This window comes from Hordeum vulgare, chromosome 1H (genome assembly GCF_904849725.1).
Source record: "Hordeum vulgare subsp. vulgare chromosome 1H, MorexV3_pseudomolecules_assembly, whole genome shotgun sequence".
NCBI lineage: Eukaryota > Viridiplantae > Streptophyta > Magnoliopsida > Poales > Poaceae > Hordeum > Hordeum vulgare.
Genome location: NC_058518.1, coordinates 313,585,730 through 313,607,586, shown reverse-complemented (window position 1 = coordinate 313,607,586; position 21,857 = coordinate 313,585,730). Strand labels below are relative to the sequence as shown.

At 41.4% G+C, this 21,857-nt stretch overlaps 1 long non-coding RNA gene across 2 annotated transcripts; it reads right to left on the bottom strand.

Moving 5' to 3' along the window:
* Positions 1–19,861: 19,861 nt before the first annotated feature.
* LOC123410136 lies at positions 19,862–21,498 on the bottom strand. 2 transcript variants are annotated; one of them, XR_006612979.1, is made up of 4 exons: positions 21,407–21,498; positions 21,235–21,291; positions 21,022–21,121; positions 19,862–20,145 (listed from the first exon to the last, which is right to left on the bottom strand). It is a non-coding gene; the product is annotated as an uncharacterized LOC123410136 (long non-coding RNA). The 2 variants fall into 2 exon arrangements; XR_006612978.1 differs by lacking the exon at positions 21,407–21,498 and having other exon boundaries at positions 21,235–21,400.
* Positions 21,499–21,857: the final 359 nt, after the last annotated feature.

Genomic DNA, 21,857 nt, shown 5'->3' with positions numbered 1-21,857 from the left:
GTGGCAAAACAAAGAGCCGGGGAGGGGATCGACGTTGGTGACGGTCGTCGGTGGCTCCGGCCACCATGATCGACGTTGGTGACGGCATGCGGGGACAAGCCATGGTGGCCTGAGCTGGCCGGTCCGACGAGATCGAACACTGCCAGTGCACAGGGCGCGTAGTTGGCCTACTCTCAGCATGGTCACCACGTGTGCTATATTCTCTGCATGCTACTGCTCCTCACACCTTGCCAAACAAGTCCCTCACTGCTCAAATAGATAAAAGATGTGGGTAGTATCAACTGGAGGGCTCTAGGGTGGGAGAAACTTGCAGAAACAGCTTCTGACAGGAAGGTGTTTGCACGTTTCTTGAGAATATTGGCTTGGTGAAAGTGGCTGATTTTTGGGGTGGAGCCATGATCTACTGAGGTCACTCCGTACACAAAATTTCACCTCAATCTATACCTAATAATAAAGCGGCTATTGCTTCCGCCGGAAAGCCCACCGCGCCATTTTTATAAAAAAGCCCGTGTAATTTTGTTATTCAACCCGCGCTTCAATTTCTCATTATGGTGGAATAACAATGGACGGGTTGATTTCTCAACAAAATAGGATAGGACTAACTACATTAGTTAGTTAGCTTATTATTTTATTAAATCAAAATAATTATAAAAAAATTAAAAGCGTGTGGTATTTTTTTCTCCCGTTGCAACGCACGGGCTATTTTGCTAGTTAGACCAACATAGCTATCACTCCCCTTACAAACTGGCAGGCTGGACACAACTGAAAATAATGATGCTGGGCAACAATAGCTAAATGAATTGGGCTGACATTTGGTGGAGAGCAATGATTTGAGTATATGGAGCTACTGGAAAAGTTTCAGCTCATTTGGAAATGCCAACGTGGTATTTCCTTCAAAGCACTTCCAAATGGAGAGAAACTTGAGAAAAATACTAAGGATGAAAGGATAGAGGTATTGAGCCGGTCTTTGGTTTCCATGAGTGATTTATCAATGTTAGTCACCATGAAAAATTTCAACTCAAATAGATCAAGGGTTCAAGCACTTCCTTTGCAGATTGCCCAATTGGACAGAATTTGCAAATTGATGTTGTGTTCAAACTTTGAACTATGGAACTTGGGTTCTTGATGGAAACGGGGAAGATATGGGTACGAGAAGCTTCACAAATTATTTGGGATTTTTCCTGGCTACCAAGATGGTAGTTTCTTAAGAAAGTTCCCAAAATGCAATATTGTCATTAAATAGGAAAGTAAATTTCACTTATTTAATTATGTCCAATATTTTTGTGGGAGCTGAAAATGATCACAAAGAATATCTCCACAAGTTTTCATGAACTCTCGAGATGGATGGATATTTTCCTGGATTTAATTCCTTTAACTGGCAGAAAAAGGAATTAATTATAGATGAAAAATATTGAAAATGATTTGGCAATATTTTTGCATATCCTGGGTTTAAAGATGAAGGATGATCACTGGAAAAGTTTGGGGGTCAAAAGATCAAAGGAAGTTTGGGTTCCTTTGTAACTGGAAGAAATAGGGTTTCCCTTCCGGCAAATCCGAAGGTAGGGTTTTGACAACAAAACCCCGAACCAAAGTTCTTGGGTGTCAAGGTTGGAAAGGGATGAATTTCTGGTTGGATAGGGAAGGTAAGGCTAGATGACCACCTTCACATACCTAAGAGCTAGAGAAATCTGATAACATCGAGAAAAAAGACGGGAGCCAAATCCCGCAAAGGGAAAAAAACATGAGCGAAAACCAGGGTGTTACATGTAACCCGCCCCTTTAGCTTATATAAGGAGGGGCGGGACACCCCAAGAGGGTCAGGTTTTTAGACGTCTCAATAGACAGGTCTTAGATACACAAGTCATGGGAGATGGACAGATTAGACACCCTCGAGATTAGAGGTAGCGATTTCACACCCTTGTAATCAAGATCATCATCTTCATCTATGAAACACAAGAAGGACGTAGGCTTTTACCTCCGTTTGAGCGGCCAAAACTGTGTAAACTCGTGTCTCCCGATTCCAACCAACCACTCCCAAGCCGCCACATAGTTGTGATGGCCTCACACCTAAGTCTTTGCACGAGGACATATGTCGTGACAAAACCACGACAATATTGATCCTAGAAAGTTGACAATAATAACCGTTGTATTTTAATTGCACATCTGAGATTAAGACAAAAATAAATAGTCCGATCTACGGAAAGTTTCGAGTCCAAGATGACTAAAAGTCATAGTCGATTTACCCGATTAAAAGGATCTCTTTCGTATGGCCACAAGAATTAGAGTCCTTAGGAGATACGAGTCATACTATAGTTTTCCTTTTTTAGAGATATCTTTTATGTTTATAGACTTTTGACTCTACATTATATTCCTTATTATAGAAAATAGGATCACCCCATCAACCTTGGAGGCTTGGACTGCCTTGGCCATCTGCCTGCAGGCTTCCCGTCAAATGAAAAAATATGTACATAAATTTTATTTTCCTTTCATCACAACGAGGGTAGGCCAACTGAAAAAACATAAAGTAGAATCTACAGATCTCCCCTCCATGTTGGTTCTATAGCCTGACATTCCTCCCCTCCGCTGGCGCCGGTCTAGACCAATGTCAACCGTGCGTGCATGGACTTCAAGCTCACCAGACATGTACGCGTATGTCAATTAGAAAAACATGTACGTGTGTATGCATTTTGAGAGGCGAAACGTTTCCCCCGACGCCCCGCCGAATAGTTCGGCCGATCGCGCGTGGGTCACGCTCGCTCGCAGGTGTATGCAGCATTTTTTCGTAAAAATCGTGTATTTTTTTGTTACAAACGTTTTACATGTAGCTTTTTTTTTTGCAAATTTGTTGCAACCAGCGTTAATATTTGCTACAAGCGTTTTTTATTTACTAGATATCTACAGTAAAAAAGTTGCATATACGTTTGGTTGTAACTCGAGTTCGTTGAAATTTTGCTACAACCGGCGTTTTGACTTTTGCTACAATCGTGTTATTTTTTGCTACAACCGGCATTATTTTTTGCTGCAACCGTTCATTGAAAAAATTGCATACACGTCACGTAGATTTTTTCTACAACCGGCGTTTAACTTTTGCTACCACGCATCATCTTCTTCGGTTTTTTTCTACGATCATGTAGATATTTTTTTTGCTATAATTAATTTTTTTGTTGCAACCGTTGCGAAAAATGCTGCATAGCGTCGAAATTTGTTGCATGAAGATAAAAATGTTGCATGGAAAGATCTGACGGTTCCCCGTGCAGATCAGGCGGTCAGCCTGCGACCGGCGCTAGCGCTCGCGCAAGCCCCGGCGCGCCGGCGCCTAGTACTCCCCTTTTGAGAGTCCCTGTATCTTAAAGGTACTATAACTAAAAAATGGTTGGACTTCCTTTAGACCATTGCAAATAGATATGTAATAATTTTAGATGGCCACAACTTCATACATCCAAGACGCATTAAGTAGAAAAAAATAAAAGAATAATATTTAAGTGGAAAATACCAGTTTGCCGAGTTGAAATAACTCAAATGGTGACAAACTTTCCACGTGTGTTTTCCAACCATGTGAAGTGGAGACACTATTCTACACCACAAAAAAGTGGTAAATTACTATTGATGAAATGAATCTATTTTTAAAGTTCTTTTTGTGGTATATACATTGCAAAATTCAAAGATGACATGTAATGTGTTCCATTCATAGACATAAAAAAATGAAATAATCGTTCGTTAGGCATGTTTATACTTTTACATATAATTTAGTTACATACATTTTATATATATAAGTGTTTAGGATTCAGCTCTAATTTGGAGTATGTTCGTATACTTACTAAGATTTTGTTGTGGCTTTTGCCACAATCTTGAAGCAAAATGGAATCAAATGCTTATCTTAGGCACATAATAAAACATATTACAAATACTAAACCACAATTATGTAACATTCTATTACTTATTTGTAGTTTCTTATTTTAGGATGAATCAAAGTTGTTCTATTACTTACAATTACTAGCCCGTGGAGGTGCACGGGTGTATGACTAGTTTCAATAATTGCAAGATCAATCTCTTATTTCTTTTCATGATTATTCATTCTTGTTTTCTTCTCCGGTGAATTCAATTCAAGCCGTAGGTGTTCATCATAGCGTTTTCATTTGTTAATGTTTTCCCATTTTAGAAATTCTTATCCAAGCACCTCTTGTTCGATCATCCCTCTCTAGCATTCTTATCCATCTGCCACCTCTTTGTCGTCCGCATTGTGCCAGCTGACGGCAAAGAGTATCTTTGCCATGCGTCAGCAGACGGCAAAGGCAAGGCAGACGGCAAATTTCTCAATTCCAGTAGTGCTACCCAGAGTTTTGAAGAAATCTAAGAAGATTCATGTTTTCATTCAATCCTTTCAATTATTTCGAGGTTCTCACCTCATAAAGTTCTTAATTTGTACCGATGGATTATATCTCTTTCTTCGTGCTATTTTCTTCAATTGTTTTTTATCACGAGAAATTCCTTCCATATCTATCCGGTGCATTTCAGTGTTGTGTTCATTTCTCGAGCCTTCGAAGGCCTTTATTTCAGAATATTTCTTGGTTCTCACCTTTCAGCTTTCGTTCTTTAATTCTTCTCAATTGTTGTTCCTTTGTTCGTATCTCAATTATTTTGGTGCGTCATTCAAGTTTTCTATTATCCAGATCATAGTCTCTTTGTTCTCAAGTATCTCCATTCAATCTTGGTATCCTCATGCATTTCTGATTTTTTATCGGTGGCTCATTCAAGCATTCTCTAATCAAATCATGCTATCTTTGTCCTCATGTAGCCCGGTTCATTTGCATTATCCTCTTTCATTGAAAATTCTTACCGGTGTTTCTTCCAAGACTTCTTCAACTTTGTGCTTTATCTCTCTCTCTCTTCAATCATTCAAGAAGAAAAGGTGGTATGCAAATCTGTTGCTTTTCATGATTTTAACTTGATGAAGGATGAGCATAACATAATTCTTATTCTTTCTCCTTGAGATGATTTCAATTCTCCTTTTGGAGTGGCTCATGATATCAAATTCACGATTCTAAGTTATCTATCTTGTCTTTCGAGAGTTCAAATTTTCTCAATCATCTCTTGTAAAGCTTCATCTAATCATGGCAAGGCCTCAATCTTGTTCTTTTTCATCCTTCATATTGTTTTATCATTATTTTGTATACGGAGGTTCTTCACGGTAGTTCTTCAAGGATTTAATTCATTCTCAAGGTGTTCTTAAAGTTTCTTGTTAGAGAAACTCAAGCATTCTTTCTTTTGCATTTCAAAGTGAATTATTGCTCCATTTTCTTTTGAGGTGGTGTTATAGCATTCTTGATTCATGAAGTCTCAAAGAGAATTTGTTTCTAAAAGGAGATATTTAAACCCACCAACTTTTTCTGTCATGAGATATTTTCAACTCATGATTTCTTCGTTGAGCTATCTTGGTAGATTCACATAAATCTTTCTAAGGATTTTTCTATTAGGGTGAGTATCGTTGATCAAAGTTCTCAATGTATCCTATTGGTGAAAGAAGTATTGCATCTCTAGTTGCTCCCCAGCAATCTCTGTTTCCGTTAGTGGCTGATGGCGAGCTCATAATTTTGAGATGCTTTCCTTAAGCCCACAACAATATTGTTCTTTTCGTTGTTTATTTTCCGAAAACTCCATTCAGTTCTTATTGTAAGGATGCTTCTCAAATTCAACTGTGTGCAAGTTGTCATTTTCTTGTCTGTTCTTTCCTTTCTATTGATCTAGCTAATATTCTCTTGTTCCGGAGTTGTTGTGGTGTTGTTCTCTTCGACCTTCATGTCGGTTTTTCAAGATTGTGTTCTTTCCTTCTTTGTCCATTTAGCCGGAGTGTTGTGAAATGTATTCAAGAACTTTCCGTCTTATCAAATTTTCCCTCTATTTCCTACTGAACTGCTACCAAAATTTCTTTTGTACTCTTGCTTGTTCCTCATGTCATTTAACATCTCTTTGCGACGTTCAAGATTCACTGGGTTCACTTGTTTCTCAAGAAGCAACTATGTTTTACCTCATCCTTTCTTCTTTCTCTTCCCCCTTTCATTCGAAGATCTCGGTGCGAGATCTCTTGTTAGTGTAGGAGAGTTGTAACAGCCCGAAACCGATGCTCCGGAAGATTCCCCTTTTATTCCATTGTTGTCATGTGATTTGTGTGGTTGTCTCAATTCATCATTGCATCATGCGGATAATCCACATTGCATCAGCACTTCGATGTCGTCATTTTTCAAGCTTGCATCAGTTATTCATTGTCGGTTCTATCCGTTTTTTCCTTGACCATTTCGGGACCAACCACACACGCACGTGTGTGTGGCATCATTTAATTCTTGTTTTGAAAAGTGTGCACAAAACTTCTCGGATTGGGTTGAAAGTTGGTGTGCGGTCATATTATAGTGTAGGTAAGGCCACCTGCCAAATTCGTCGCGATCGGAGTACGTTTGATACCCGAACGGTCGACCGTAGCGGCATGGTCATCGATTATTTTGTCGGACATTTTTGGTGTTTCAAAAACCTACTACGGGCCTCAAATTCCCTCTCTTCTATCAGCCCATGCCATCTACACAACCCAACTATAGCCCAACTAGCCCCCTTGTGGTGACCCATACTTGTAAGTCGTGATCACCGAATGCACGTGTAAGTGATCCCAGAGATCAATGCTCACTAAACACACAAAAGCTGAATACATGAGTCTTACATCCATACATACCATCTGATTCAAATAGAGAATATTAAGGTCAAGTTTTATATAGAGAGGGCCTTGAAGGCCGACACATCAAACATAACTAGCAGCACAAATCTTGATCGAAAGCTTGAACCCGAGCCATCTGCCATAAACCTACATGCATTATGACTGGGAAGCATCCTAGTTCGCGTATTCGTCTTCAACGAACTCTTCTCCATATTCCTGCTCTTCCATGCCTGCCCAAATAAATAACCAGTGGAAAGCCAATGAGTACTTTCAATGTACTCGCAAGCAACCCATGATGTGGAACAAGGCAATAACAATGCATGATATAACACTAAGTAGGTAAATTTGCGGAAAGCTAATTTTTTAGTGCAATGACATGATCAATCTTGTTAAACCTTGCATCTAGATGTCACAGATATCGATATGAACAAGTTATAGTTATCATCATAAGCAGCGGTTGAACGTCCCACGTCCATTTCCCATACCAAGTCGTCTGACTCAGATCAAGTGTCATCTTTGTGGTGGCATTATTACTATATTTGTGGTGGAATAATAATTTGATTTGGATGAATATTTTTTTCTATGGAATTTTTGCGAAACAGAGCAAAAAGAAAAAGGGAAAAAGGCCCTATGACTTGTGGGCGAGAGGTTGCTGGCCAAACCGGCTCATCTAGCGAAGCTAGCCCAGGAGATGCGCGGCGCGGCGCGCGGGCCATTAGGTTTGAACCTAGTACGCGGAAACTAGTGGCTAGCGACACAGAGGGGGAGGCGGGAGCAAGGAGGGGTAGGGCAGTGCCTGATGACCGGGCCCCACGAGCGATGATTTCGATGGCGGCAGGGTGAGCTAGCGGTGGGGCTCAATTCAGGGAGGACCTGCCGTTCGGGTGGAGGTCGAAGGGAGGCCGGATGTGCCGTGGCTCGCCGGCGATGAGCACCCACGGAAGAGGAGCTTCGAGAGGTGATCGGAGTTGGTGCTAGAAGCTGCAAAAATCTCTGGGGAAAGAGGGAAACACATTAGCAACATGTGGCGGTTCCAAAGAGGGAGACAGAGAGAGGCCAGAGTGACACCCTACATGAGATCGGCGGTGGCCCGAAGCGGCGTCGTCGAGCTCGATCCCGTGCACTGGGGCTCCGAGAGGGGAAATAGGAGGAGCGGGTGTTCGATTGGGTGGAGGGGAGATCGATTAGAGGGGAGAGAGTGACCCGAGGTGGCCTTAAATTGGCTGCCCATGGTCCATCATTCCTTGGTGCACCGACGAGGCCGTGACCGAGGCCAGTGGGCATGGGGGCTCGAGGGGAGGCGCTTGAGGTGTTTCTGGGCGTGGTCTACGCCTCGGCGAGGAAGAAAGAGAGAGGGGAGGCGCATGCGTGCGAGGCTGCTGGTTGGCCGAACTAGGTGGCGCTTGGTCGCGTGTGGCAACGGGCGTTGTAGGGAGAGAGAAGAGGGGGCCGACAAGCCCGGACATCCATGCACATCGAGTGGCACGAGGGGAGGGCTCGAGGCGGTCAGAAACAGGCAGGAGAGCGAGGTCAAACCTCTGATGCTCTCTGGTATTCTCCAAAGCACGGTTTTGGCCGGCATCATTGCATCACTGACGCTCTCTCACGTGTCCACCCATGTCCAAAATCTGAAGGGGGGAGTAAACAAGGGGGAAATAGGTATGAGGCACTCTGGGGGCTATCACAGGGAGAGAGGAGTGGAGAGAGAGATGGAATCCTACTGTCCACAAGGGGAAATGTGGGTTTTACCCCATCAATAATGGAGTTGTGGCCGTGGGAGACTTACTGGGGTAAAAGAGCACCACACAAGATGTGGTAGACATTTGAAGTGAAGCGGATGAGGAAAAGGGGCGAAATAAGCCACTTTACCAAACTACCACAAGGTGTTTGATGATTGTTTGGGAAAGTTACCTTTTCCCAGTTGTTGTGAAAGGTAATAGGATTTAATTATGGTCAAAACCAAGATCGTTCACCAAGTTTCGGCTCATTTGAGCAAAGTTGGCAATGTAAACATGAAATTCCCAAAAAATAGACAAAATCAAATTGCTGTTGACTTTGGTGACCAAATCAACTCCCACAAATTCACAACTTGGTGTAGCATCCTTACTTGGGGTCTAGATCACCTCTCTTAAACTTGGAATCAATTGGATAAGCTTGGCAATATAAAGTTGCTCAAATTTGGTTATGGACACGAAGGGTTTTGGGGTTCTTAGGTGAACCAAATCAACTTGGATTGAGATGAAATTTTGCAGGGTCACTACATATATCATGTGTGACTTGCTAGAACTTTCTTGGAATTTATTAAAAATATTTCGTATGGAAATATTTCAAAAGCTTGAAATAGGGAGAAAGGGTTTTGAGGGGTTTTGTCCAATATGTTGACCATGACCATGTGTTGAAACTCATATGTATGGAAAATATATGTCCACTCAGTTTCCCTAAATTTTCTCAAATATTTTTAAAGCAACAAAATAATTTTTACCCACAAAAGATCATTTCCGGCCTCACAAAAAGGTATTTAAATAAAATAGGAAAATAACTTTTAATATAATTATTTTGTGGTTTTCGGAAGTCTTTTTATAATATAGTCAAAATAAAATCTTTGCGGTAAAACATCCCTCCTAAATTAAGGACTTGTAGTACAAATCCCAAATGATGGGGTTTTGGACCTTTAAATAAGTAAATGCCCTTTTTGGAAATAATAATTTATAAAAATAGTTTCTGGTCCTATACACATGGCATGGTCATTGGGCAAGGGTCTGGGGTCAAGTAGAGGAGTTTTAGAGGGAAGAATCATTTTGGTGATTTGAAACACAATCAATCACACAAGCAAGTTGAAATCAAACCAACCATCACAAGCACTCAAAAAGATTTAATGGGTTCCAAATTTTGTGAAAACACAATTTGCCAAAGTGGTAAAAACACAAGGTGTGATAGATCTATCCCCCTTACAAGAATCTCGTCCCCGAGATTCCTAGGCTAAACGCTAAAAAGATAAGGAAACTCAGATCTAAGGTAGTGTTCACGCTCCCATGTTGCTTCTGATTCGGTGTGGTTGCTCCACTGGATCTTGAAGTGCTTGATGGTGCGGGTTCGGGTGCAATGCTCGACTTCTTCCAAGATGCGGATTTGTCTCTCACGACAAGTGAGGTCTGGCTGAAGGTCGATGGCGTGATGATCGACATCCTTGTAGAGGTCCGGACAGTTGGGAACTTGGAGGCACTTCGGGAGTTGTGACACGTGGAAGACTTTGTGCACATCCAAAAGCTCGGATGGTAGCTCCTGGTGGTAAGCAACTTATCCTTGCCTTGCGGTGATCTTGAAGGGGACAATATATCTTGGTGCAAGCTTCCCCTTAGCATGGAAACACTTGATTCCTTTGAAAGGCATGACGCGGAGGTATACATAGTCTCCGGTGCTGAGGTCCACCTCTCGGCATTGTGAGTCGGTGTAGCTCTTCCTCCTTGACTTGGAGGTCTCTAGATGTTCCTTGAGGATTTGAACTTGCTTTTCGACTTCATGGAGAATATCTGGTCTGAAGATTAGCCCTTCTCCGGTCTCGGACCAGATGAGGGGAGTGCGACAATTGTGTCCATAGAACACCTCAAATGGTGCCATTTGCAGACTGGACAGGTAGCAGTTATTGTAGGAGAACTCGACAAAGGGAAAATAATCCTCCCACTTGGCTCCATATGCCAAAACACAGACACGGAGCATGCCCTCGAGTATCTGATTTAGTCATTCTGTTTGTCTGCTTGTTTGAGGGTGAAAGGCAGGGCTGAAAGAAAGCTTGGTTCCCATGGCTCCTTGCAACTGCATCCGAAATCTCGAGGTAAACAGAGTACCTCGATCTGACACGGTCTCCTTAGGAACTCCGTGGAGGCTCACAATACGCTCGACATAGAGACTGGCTAGCTTGTGCCCATCATATGAGGTCTTTACAGGAATGAAGTGGTCTATCTTTGTAAGGTGATCGACAATGACCCAAATGGAATCATGTCCCTTGCTTGATTTGGGCCGATCGGTGATGAAGTCCATCCCGACCTTGTCCCACTTCCATTCTGGAACTTTGAGAGGCTGTAACAGTCTAGCGGGTCGCTGATGTTCAGCTTTGACCCTTTGGCATACCACACACTTAGTTACATAAGAAGCTATCTCTCTCGTCATGCCATTCCACCAGAATCTTGCCTTGAGGTCTTGCTACATACTGGTTCCACCAGGATGGATGGAATACGGAGTTTTACGGGCTTCTTGCAAGATCAAGTTCTTGAGCTCATCCTTGTTGGGAACACAAATGCGATTCCCAAACCATACAACTCCTTGTTCATTCACTGGAAATCCCGGGGCTTTGCCTTTCTTCATCTTCTTCTTGATACCTTTGATACTCTCGTGACCCATCAGAGCTTCCTCGATATCATCCATCAATGTAAGCTTCGCTTCGAGGTTGGCCAGAAATCCTAGTGCGACTAGCTCCAATCCGAAGCTTTCAAGCTCCTCGTACAAGGCAGGTAACCTTTCCTTGACAAAAGCATTCAAGGACCAAGCCTTCCTGCTCAAGTAATCAACTACCGCATTGGCCTTTCCGGGGTGGTATTGGACATTGAGGTCGTAATCTTTGATCAACTCCAACCATGTTCGCTGCCTCATGTTCAATTTATTTTGAGTGAAAATATACATCAAACTCTTGTGTTCTATGTATATCTGACATCGCTTACCCAGAAGGTAATGTTGCCATGTCTTCAAGGCATGAACTACTGCTGCCAGCTGCAGATCATGAGCGGCGTAGTTCTCTTCATGAGGGGGTAGCTATCTGGAGATATATGCCACGACTCTACCTTCTTGCATCAGGACACCTCCAAGCCCCGTCCTTGATGCATCACAATATATCACAAATTCCTTGTGAATATCGGGGGTGGCCAAAACTGGGGTCGTTGTCAATCTCTTCTTGAGCTCCTGGAAACTTTCTTCACACTTCGGCGTCAATTCAAACTTCTTGTCCTTCTTCAAGAGCAACTTCATTGGTTCGGCGATGTTTGAGAATCCTCCAATGAACTTGTGGTAGTACCTCGTGAGTCCGAGGAAGCTCGTGACTTCCTTCACATTTGTCGGAGGTTGGCACTTCGTCACGGCTTCAGTCTTGGCAGGGTCAACCGACAATCCTCCTGTTGTCATCACATGACCCAAGAATCCAACTTCATGTAGCTAGAATTCACACTTGCTGAACTTGGCATAAAGTTGGTGCTCTCGAAGCTTGTCCAGGACCATCCTCAAGTGTTGCTCATGTTCTTCTTCAGACTTGGAGAAGATGATTGTGTCGTCGATGAAGACAACGAGAAACTTGTCAAAATACTCCATGAATACTTTTTTCATGAGGTACATGAAGTAGGTTGGGGCATTGGTTAACCCAAATGACATGACCGTGCACTCATACAGGACATACCTGGTTACAAATGCCGTCTTCGGAATATCTTCGGGTCTGATCTTCAATTGGTAGTACCCGGACCTGAGATCGATCTTAGAGAACACATTGGCACCATTCAACTGACCAAATAGCTCTTCCATCTTGGGGAGTGGATGCTTGTTCTTTATCATGACTTTATTGAGAGAACAATAATCAATATCAAGTCTGATAGTTTTGTCCCTCTTGGACACAAATATAATAGGTGATCCCCAAGGAGAGGCACTAGGGTGAATAAATCCTTTGGTGAGCTACTCAATCAGTTGCCTTTTTAACTTAGCCAATTCTTTGAACCCCATTCTATAGGGCTTCTTATAGATGGGTCTTGCTCTGGGAATTTGCTCAATAATGAACTCAATGTCACGGTTAGGAGACATTCCGAGCAGTTCATCAGGAAAGACATCCAGGTATTCACATACCACTGGCACTTGGTCCAACTCAATTCCCGAGAGGCAATTAACCTGCAGGGCTTGAGCGGAGGCGGGGCTAGGAACATACTTGACTTCAACTCCCTCGCTATTGGTCATGGTAACAATCCTCTTGGCACAGTCCAACAAGCCTTGGTGCTTGGTCAACCAATCCATCCCAAGGATCATATCTAAGCCTTGCGACTTCAGGATGATAAGATCTACTAGGAAGTCTACTTTGTTTATATTAATCCCGACTCCTTTATATCCTATCTTAGACCTTAATACTTCACCCATTGTTTGTACCATCACCAGATGATACGTGCATTTTGCATCATGCTTTTATATTGTTATTTATTGCATTATGGGCTATTAATACACATTATGGTACAATACTTATGCATTTTCTCTCTTATTTTACAAGGTTTAATGAAGAGGGAGAATGCCGGTAGTTGGAATTCTAGACCGGAAAAGGAGAAAATCTTGCAGACCTATTCTACACAGATCCAAAAGTCCTGAAAACTTACGGGAAATTATTTTGGAATATATAAGAATTTTTGGGCGGAAGAAATAAGCCAGGGGACCCACCAGGTGGCCACAAGCCAGCACAACGTGGCCTAGCCCCCTGGTTGCGCCCCTGTGGCTTGTGGACCCCCTGGTAGGCCTCCGGCTCCCATATTATTCTATATGAAGGGAGCTTTCGGGATGAAGCGCCACTGTCTCGAGGCGGAACTTCGGCACAACCAATCGAGGGCTCCGGCGGAGCTTTTCTGTTGAGGAAACTTCCCTCTGGGAGGGGGAAATCGAAGCCATCGTCATCACCAATGATCCTCTCAATGTGAGGGGGTCAATATCCATCAACGCCACCTCCTCTCCAATCCCTAGTTCATCTCTTGTATCCGATCTTTGTCTCAAAACCTCAGATTGGTACCTGTGGGTTGCTAGTAGTGTTGATTACTCCTTGTACTTGATGCTAGTTGGTTTACTTGGTGGAAGATTATTTGTTCAGATACTTAAGTGTCATAAATACTCCTCTGATTATGAACATCAATTTTCTTTGTGAGTAGTACATTTATTCCTGAGGACATGGGATAAGTCTTGTTATAAGTAATCATGTGAATTTGGTATTCGTTCGATATTTTGATGTGATGTATGTTGTCTCTCCAGTAGTGGTGTCATGTTTACATCGACTACATGAGACTTCACCATTATTTGGGACTAGAGGAAGGAATTGGGAAGTAATAAGTATATGATGGGTTGTTAGAGTGATAGAACCTTAAACCCTTGTTTATGTGTTGCTTCGTAAGGGGCTGATTTGGATCCATATGTTTCATGCTATGGTTAGATTTATCTTAATTCTTCTTTCGTAGTTCCGGATGCTTGCGAGAGAGGTTAATCATAAGTGGGAGGTTTGTCCAAGTAAGGGCAGCACCCAAGCGCCGGTCCACCCACATATCAAATTATCAAAGTGACAAACGTGAATCATATGAGCATGATGAAAACTAGCTTGACAGTAATTCCCATGTGTCCTTGGGAGCGCTTTGCTTTATATAAGAGTTTGCCCAGGCTTGTCCTTTGGTACAAAAAGGATTGGACCACCTTGCTGCACCTTTATTACATTTGTTACTTGCTACCCGTGATGAATTACCTTATCAAAAAACTATATGTTACCGATAATTTTAGTGCTTGCACAGAGTACCTTATTGAGAACTGCTTGTCATTTCCTTCCGTTCCTCGTTCGGTTCGACACTCTTACTTATCGAAAGTACTATGATAGATCCCCTACACTTTTGGGTCATCAAGGCTCTTTTCTGGCGCCGTTGCCGGGGAGTTAAGCGCCTTTGGTGAGTGGAACTTGGTAAGGAAAAAAATATATATTGTGTTGAAACTTACTATCACTTGTCACTATGGAAACTAATCCTTTGATGGGCTTGTTTGGGGTATCTTCACCCCGACCAGAAGCACAAAGAAATTCAACTCAAACTGCTGCACCTACCGAAAATATTTATTATGAAATTCCTTCTGGTATGATAGAAAAATTGCTAGCTAATCCTTACGCAGGAGATGGAACACTACATCCTGATTTGCATCTAATCTCTGTGGATGAAGTTTGTAGATTATTTAGGCTTGCACGTCTTCCCGAGGATGATGTCAAGAAGAAAGTATTTCCTTTATATTTGAAGGGAAAGGCATTGACATGGTATAGGATATGCGATGATATTGGATCATGGAACTACTGTTGGGGAACGTCGCATGGGAAACAAAAATTTTCCTACGCGCACGAAGACCTATCATGGTGATGTCCATCTACGAGAGGGGATGAGTGATCTACATACCCTTGTAGATCGTACAGCAGAAGCGTTTAGAGAACGCGGTTGATGTAGTGGAACGTCCTCACGTCCCTCGATCCGCCCCGCGAACAATCCCGCGATCAGTCCCACGATCTAGTACCGAACGGACGGCACCTCCGCGTTCAGCACACGTACAGCTCGACGATGATCTCGGCCTTCTTGATCCAGCAAGAGAGACGGAGAGGTAGAAGAGTTCTCCGGCAGCGTGATGGCGCTCCGGAGGTTGGTGATGATCTCGTCTCAGCAGGGCTCCACCCGAGCTCCGCAGAAACGCGATCTAGAGGAAAAACTATGGAGGTATGTGGTCGGGCAGCCGTGAGAAAGTCGTCTCAAATCTGCCCTAAAAGCCCCATATATATAGGAGGAGGGAGGGGGACCTTGCCTTGGGGTCCAAGGGATCCCCAAGGGGTCGGCCGAGCCAGGGGGGAGGACTCTCCCCCCCCAAACCGAGTCCTACTTGGTTTGGTGGGAGGGAGTCCTTCCCCCTTCCCACTTCTTCCTCTTTTTTTTTTCTTTCCTTTGATTTTTCTTTCTTGGCGCATAGGGGATTGGTGGGCTGTCCCACCAGCCCACTAAGGGCTGGTGTGACCCCCCCAAATGCCTATGGGCTTCCCCGGAGTGGGTTGCCCCCCCTCCGGTGAACTCCCGGAACCCATTCGTCATTCCCGGTACATTCCCGGTAACTCCGAAAACCTTCCGGTAATCAAATGAGGTCATCCTATATATCAATCTTCGTTTCCGGACCATTCCGGAAACCCTCGTGACGTCCATGATCTCATCCGGGACTCCGAACAACATTCGGTAACCAACCATATAACTCAAATACGCATAAAACAACGTCGAACCTTAAGTGTGCAGACCCTGCGGGTTCGAGAACTATTTAGACATGACCCGAGAGACTCCTCGGTCAATATCCAATAGCGGGACCTGGATGCCCATATTGGATCCTACATGTTCTACGAAGATCTTATCGTTTGAACCTCAGTGCCAAGGATTCGTATAATCCCGTATGTCATTCCCTTTGTCCTTCGGTATGTTACTTGCCCGAGATTCGATCGTCAGTATCCGCATACCTATTTCAATCTCGTTTACCGGCAAGTCTCTTTACTCGTTCCGTAATACAAGATCCCGCAACTTACACTAAGTTACATTGCTTGCAAGGCTTGTGTGTGATGTTGTATTACCGAGTGGGCCCCGAGATACCTCTCCGTCACACGGAGTGACAAATCCCAGTCTTGATCCATACTAACTCAACTAACACCTTCGGAGATACCTGTAGAGCATCTTTATAGTCACCCAGTTACGTTGCGACGTTTGATACACACAAAGCATTCCTCCGATGTCAGTGAGTTATATGATCTCATGGTCATAGGAATAAATACTTGACACGCAGAAAAACAGTAGCAACAAAATGACACGATCAACATGCTACATCTATTAGTTTGGGTCTAGTCCATCACGTGATTCTCCCAATGACGTGATCCAGTTATCAAGCAACAACACCTTGTTCATAATCAGAAGACACTGACTATCATTGATCAACTGGCTAGCCAACTAGAGGCATGCTAGGGACGGTGTTTTGTCTATGTATCCACACATGTAAATGAGTCTTCATTCAATACAATTATAGCATGGATAATAAACTATTATCTTGATACAGGAATTATAATAATAACTATACATTTATTATTGCCTCTAGGGCATAATTCCAACAACTACAACCGATTGAAATTGGCATTTCATGAGAAGTTTTATCCTATGCATCTGGTTTACCGTGATAAGAATTATATTTATCATTTTTGGCCTCGTGAAGTTGAAAGAATCGCTCAAGCTTGGGGGATGCTTAAGTCAATGTTATATTCATGCCCCAATCATGAGCTCCCAAGAGAAATTATTATTTAGAATTTTTATTCTCAGCTCTCTCGTAATGATCAATGCATGCTCGACACTTCTTGTGTTGGTTCCTTTATGAAAAAGATATTGAATTCAAATGGGACTTATTAGAAAGAATTAAATGCAACTCTGAAGATTGGGAACTTGACGAAGGTAATTAGTCACGTATAAGCCTTAATTTTGATTGTGTTAAAACCTTTATAGACACCAATACTTTTCATGATTTTAGCACTAAATATGGACTTGACTCTTAGATAGTAGCTTCTTTGTGTGAATCTTTTGCTACCCATGTTGATCTCCCCAAGGAGAATGGGTTTAAATATCATCCTCCCATTCAAGTTTAAGTAGTTGAACCTATTAAAGTTGAAGAAGAAACTATTATTTATGATGATGCTCCTGTTATTCCTACTACTTACATTGAGAAACCAACTTTTGCTGTTAGAATAAAGGATCATGCTAAAACTTCAACCGTGGTTCGTAAGAGTTGTACTAGGATACATATGCCACCTGAACAATTTAAAGTTGAACCTAGTATTTCTATGGTTAAGGATTTTTTGGTTGATAATATTGATGGACATGTTATTCATTTTTGTGATGAAGCTGCTAGAATTGCTAAACATGACACTAAAGGTAAACATAGACCTATTCTTGGCATTCTTGTTGTTTGTGTTAAAATAGGAGATCATTGTTATCATGGCTTGTGTGATGTGGGTGCTAGTGTGAGTGCAATTCCCTTTACCTTATACGAAGAAATTATGAATGATATTGCACCAGCTGAATTAGAAGAAATTGATGCTACCATTAAGGTTGCTAATATAGATACTATTGCACCTATTGGGATTGTTAGATATGTTGAAGTCTTGTGTGGGAAAATAAAGTATCCTACTGATTTTCTTGTTCTTGGTTCCCCGCAAGATGATTTTTCCCATTTTATTTGGTAGACCCTTCTTGAATACTGTTAATGCTAGGATTGATTGTGAGAAAGAAACTGTTATTGTAAGTTTGGGGATGTGTCTCATGAGTTCAGTTTCTCTAAATTTCATATACAACCCCATGACAAAGAATTGCCTAGTAAAGATGAAATAATTGGTCTAGCTTCTATCGTATGCCTCCTACCGATCTCTTAGAACTATATTTCCTAGACCATGAAAATGATATGCATATGAATGGAAGGAATGAAATAGATAAGATTTTATTTGATCAACAACCTATATTGAAACACAACTTACCATTGAAATACTTGGGGATCCTTTTCCACCCAAGGGTGATAGTGTGTTTGAGGTTAAACAACTACCTGATACTCTGAAGTAAGCTTATCCTGATGAAAAGGAGATATATCATGTTATTATTAGTGCTAACCTTTCAGAGCATGAAGAAAAGAGATTATTTAAAGATATGAGGAAGCATCGTGTTGGTATTGCATATACTCTTGATGATCTTAAGGGCATTAGTCCCACTCTATGTCAGCACAAAATTAATGTGGAGCGTGATGCTAAACCCATTGTTGATCACCAATGACGGTTAAATCCTAAAATGAAAGAAGTGTTGAAAAAGGAAATATTAAAGCTTGTGGAGGCAAGTATAATTTATCCTATTGCTGATAGTAGATGGGTTAGTCTCGTTCATTGTGTGCCTAAAAAGGGAGGTATTATGGTTGTTTCTAATGATAAAAATGAATTGATCCCGCAAAGAATTGTTACATGTTATAGAATGGTAATTGTTTCTATAAAATTAAATAAAGCTACTAGGAAACATCATTACCCTCTACCTTTTATCGATCAAATGCTAGAAAGACTATCCAAACATACACATTTTTGCTTTCTAGATGGTTATTCTGGTTTCTCTCAAATGCCTATGTCAAAAGAGGATCAAGAGAAAACCACTTTTACTTCTCCCTTTAGTACCTTTGCTTATAGACGTATGCCTTTTGGTTTAGGGAATGCACCTGCTACCTTTCAAAGATGTATGATGGCTATATTCTCTCACTTCTGTGAAAAGATTGTTGAGGTTTTCATGGATGATTTTTACGTTTACGGGACATCTTTTGATGATTTCTTGAGCAACATTGATCGAGTTTTGCAGGGATGTGAAGAAACTAATCTTGTATTGAATTGGGAGAAGTGCCACTTTATGGTTAACGAAGGCATTGTCCTGGGACACAAGATCTCCAAAAGAGGTATTGGAGTTGATAAAGCTAAAGTTGATGCTATTGAAAAAATGTCATGTCCTACAAATATCAAAGCTATAAGAAGTTTCCTTGGTCATGCTGGTTTCTATAGGAGGTTTCGTAAAGACTTCTCTATGATTTGTAGGCCTCTCATTGGTCTTCTGAAAAAGGATGTTCCAGTTGTTTTTGATGATGATTGTGTAGAAGCATTTGAAATTCTTAAGAGAGCCTTGATCACGGCACGTGTTGTTAAACCACCTGATTGGAACCTACCCTTTGAAATTATGTGTGATGCCAGTGATTATGTTGTTGGTGTTGTTCTAGGACAAAGAGTTGATAAGAAACTAAATGTTATGCATTATGCTAGTAAAACTCTAGACAGTGCTCAAAGAAACTACGCTACCACTGAGAAATAATTTTTAGGAGTTGTGTTTGCTTGTGATAAGTTCATACCATATATTCACTACTATAAAAACACTTTTTAACGACGGTATATTTGGTCGTTAAAAGTCAGATTGTAGTCGTTAAAAGTCATTAACGACCACAATTTGCTGGTCGTAGTAGGCTCCGTCGTTAAAAGTATAACGACCACATACCTTTTGTGGTCTTTATTCTTATAACAGATGGGATATTGTGTCGTCGTCAATCCTAATGCAACAACGACCATAATTGTAGTATCAACGGCCACTTTTTTCATCTGTAATAATGTTTTAATGATGACCAAAACTATCATTAACGACTACTTTGTAATATTAGCGATCGTTCTCTTCACTTTGATATACTTCAGGACAACTTATATTTGGTATTACTTTCCATTCAATGATCACTTTATGCTACATCCAACATTTGAATATTAACATCCACATATACAAAACAAAATCTGAATTGAGAGGGCCATAGCTTCTTTTATTAGTAAAAATCAAATAAATTAACAACATCTCGACATACAATAATGGAATTAAAGTATCCTTCAATTTTTTTAATTCAAAAGCACTCCTTATATGACAAATGTAGTTCCCCTTATCTATCTAGAAAAGGAGACAACTATGAAAGATAATGTTTATTAAGCTTCAATTGAGGGACACCATTGTTGTTCGTATTGATGTCATTCTTCATTGGCGATTACAGTGCTTCCTGATGCTTCTATATATTATGATGGACCATTAGTCCTACAAAACATTGAGTAATTTATGAATATTAGTCTATGTAAATAAATTAGCACAAAGTATAATATCATATGAAATCAATGTATGAGAACAACTTACATGATCATGCTGGCTTTCATGAGAACAATCATTTACGCTTAAACTAAGGCCATGTTTGATAGCAAAGTACTAAAAAAACAAAGTATCGAAAACTACAGTTATTTTGCGTATAGGTACAAAATACCATGGTTTTAATATAACAATGTTTTTTGGAATATTCACAATGCAGAGGACATGTTTGGTTAGGCCACAAAATGTTGTAAAATTTACTAGCTAGCAGTTCGCCCTCATGCATTCATAGCTAGTTAACTGTTGCTTTTTGTGGTGCAAACTCTATTTTTGTTACGTTTATCCAGCTAGGTAGCTGGTTAGCCCTTGCCACCAGCGTGCATAGAACAACAGCATGCACGACAACTCCAGTTTATATGTTAAGAAAAAGGCCACCCACAACACGGCTCTTCAATTTTTCCTCAAAATTGTAAAGGATTTTGGGTTCAGTGATTAGTAGTCCTTAAGAGAGGCTCCCGACCTTGGTTGATCTATAAAGGATAGCTATGAATTACATTGGATCCTTTCTATGATCAAATGAGATGAGTTTATTGGGTATATTTAGCGACAGACTCATTTATTTCGCTCGCTCTGTTTAAAAAAATGAGATTCGGGGTTCTTTTTATTATGCAAAGAAATTACCGCAGTTTTGCAAATACTCAAGTTTTAATAACACAATTTTAACATTAGTCAAACAGGTCACAGTAAATAAAACTGTGGTATCTAAAAAAACTGCAGTATTCATAAAATACTAAGAAAATACTTTGCAATCAAACGGGGCCTATGTCTTACATGTTCGGCCGAGGTTGTCGAATTAGCAAAAAGGCTATATCCTTCATGTGAGTCTCACAAAATAGTTTAGCTATACTTGGTGCCCTGTTTTCCTTTCACCCTATTACAAGAGAGGCAAGTGGCTATTATTAGTTGCAATAAAATGGAAAGACAAGCCACACTGGGATTATATTATTGGAAATTGAAATCAACAAGAGAAGTTATACTATGTACCTGCTTCAAAATTATATGTCTGAACTGTTTACGGCCAATCAGCTGATGAATTGTGAGCTAACGAAGAGTATGTGGTCAATAAAGCAATGAATAGTGTAACATGGTCATGATTCTCGGTCATGATTGGAAGAGAACATTAAAACAAAGTGTCCTAGTTTAACTTTGGCATTACCTCAAACATGTGATGGGCAGTCCCGGGAACAACACATCACGCAACAACCTCCTCTTCCCATAAGAGGAAGCCCTGATCACCGACGAACGCACGCACACACCACAAAGGAAGATCCAAGAGGTAGCCGCGCGGAATGGGAGCAAGGTCGTAAGGTCAATAGAATGAGAAAAAAAAAATAATTGGGAAAACTTTCCATGGAATTCCAAGGAGGTAGCGCTGATCATGCCGGTGGTGTAGAAGCACCCAGGCCCTGTAGGAATTCTCTCCAATGGGGCACTCCCTCATACCTGCGTACTTGGCTTGCTGCAGACTACCGCTGCTCAATTAAGAAGAAGAGGATGAAGTTCCTCTATCCTATATCACCGAGCAAGAAGACAGCGACGAACTCACGAATACCCATGCCAATCCATGTTGAACGCCCAAGATCCGCACGGGATGGATCTGGACCTGA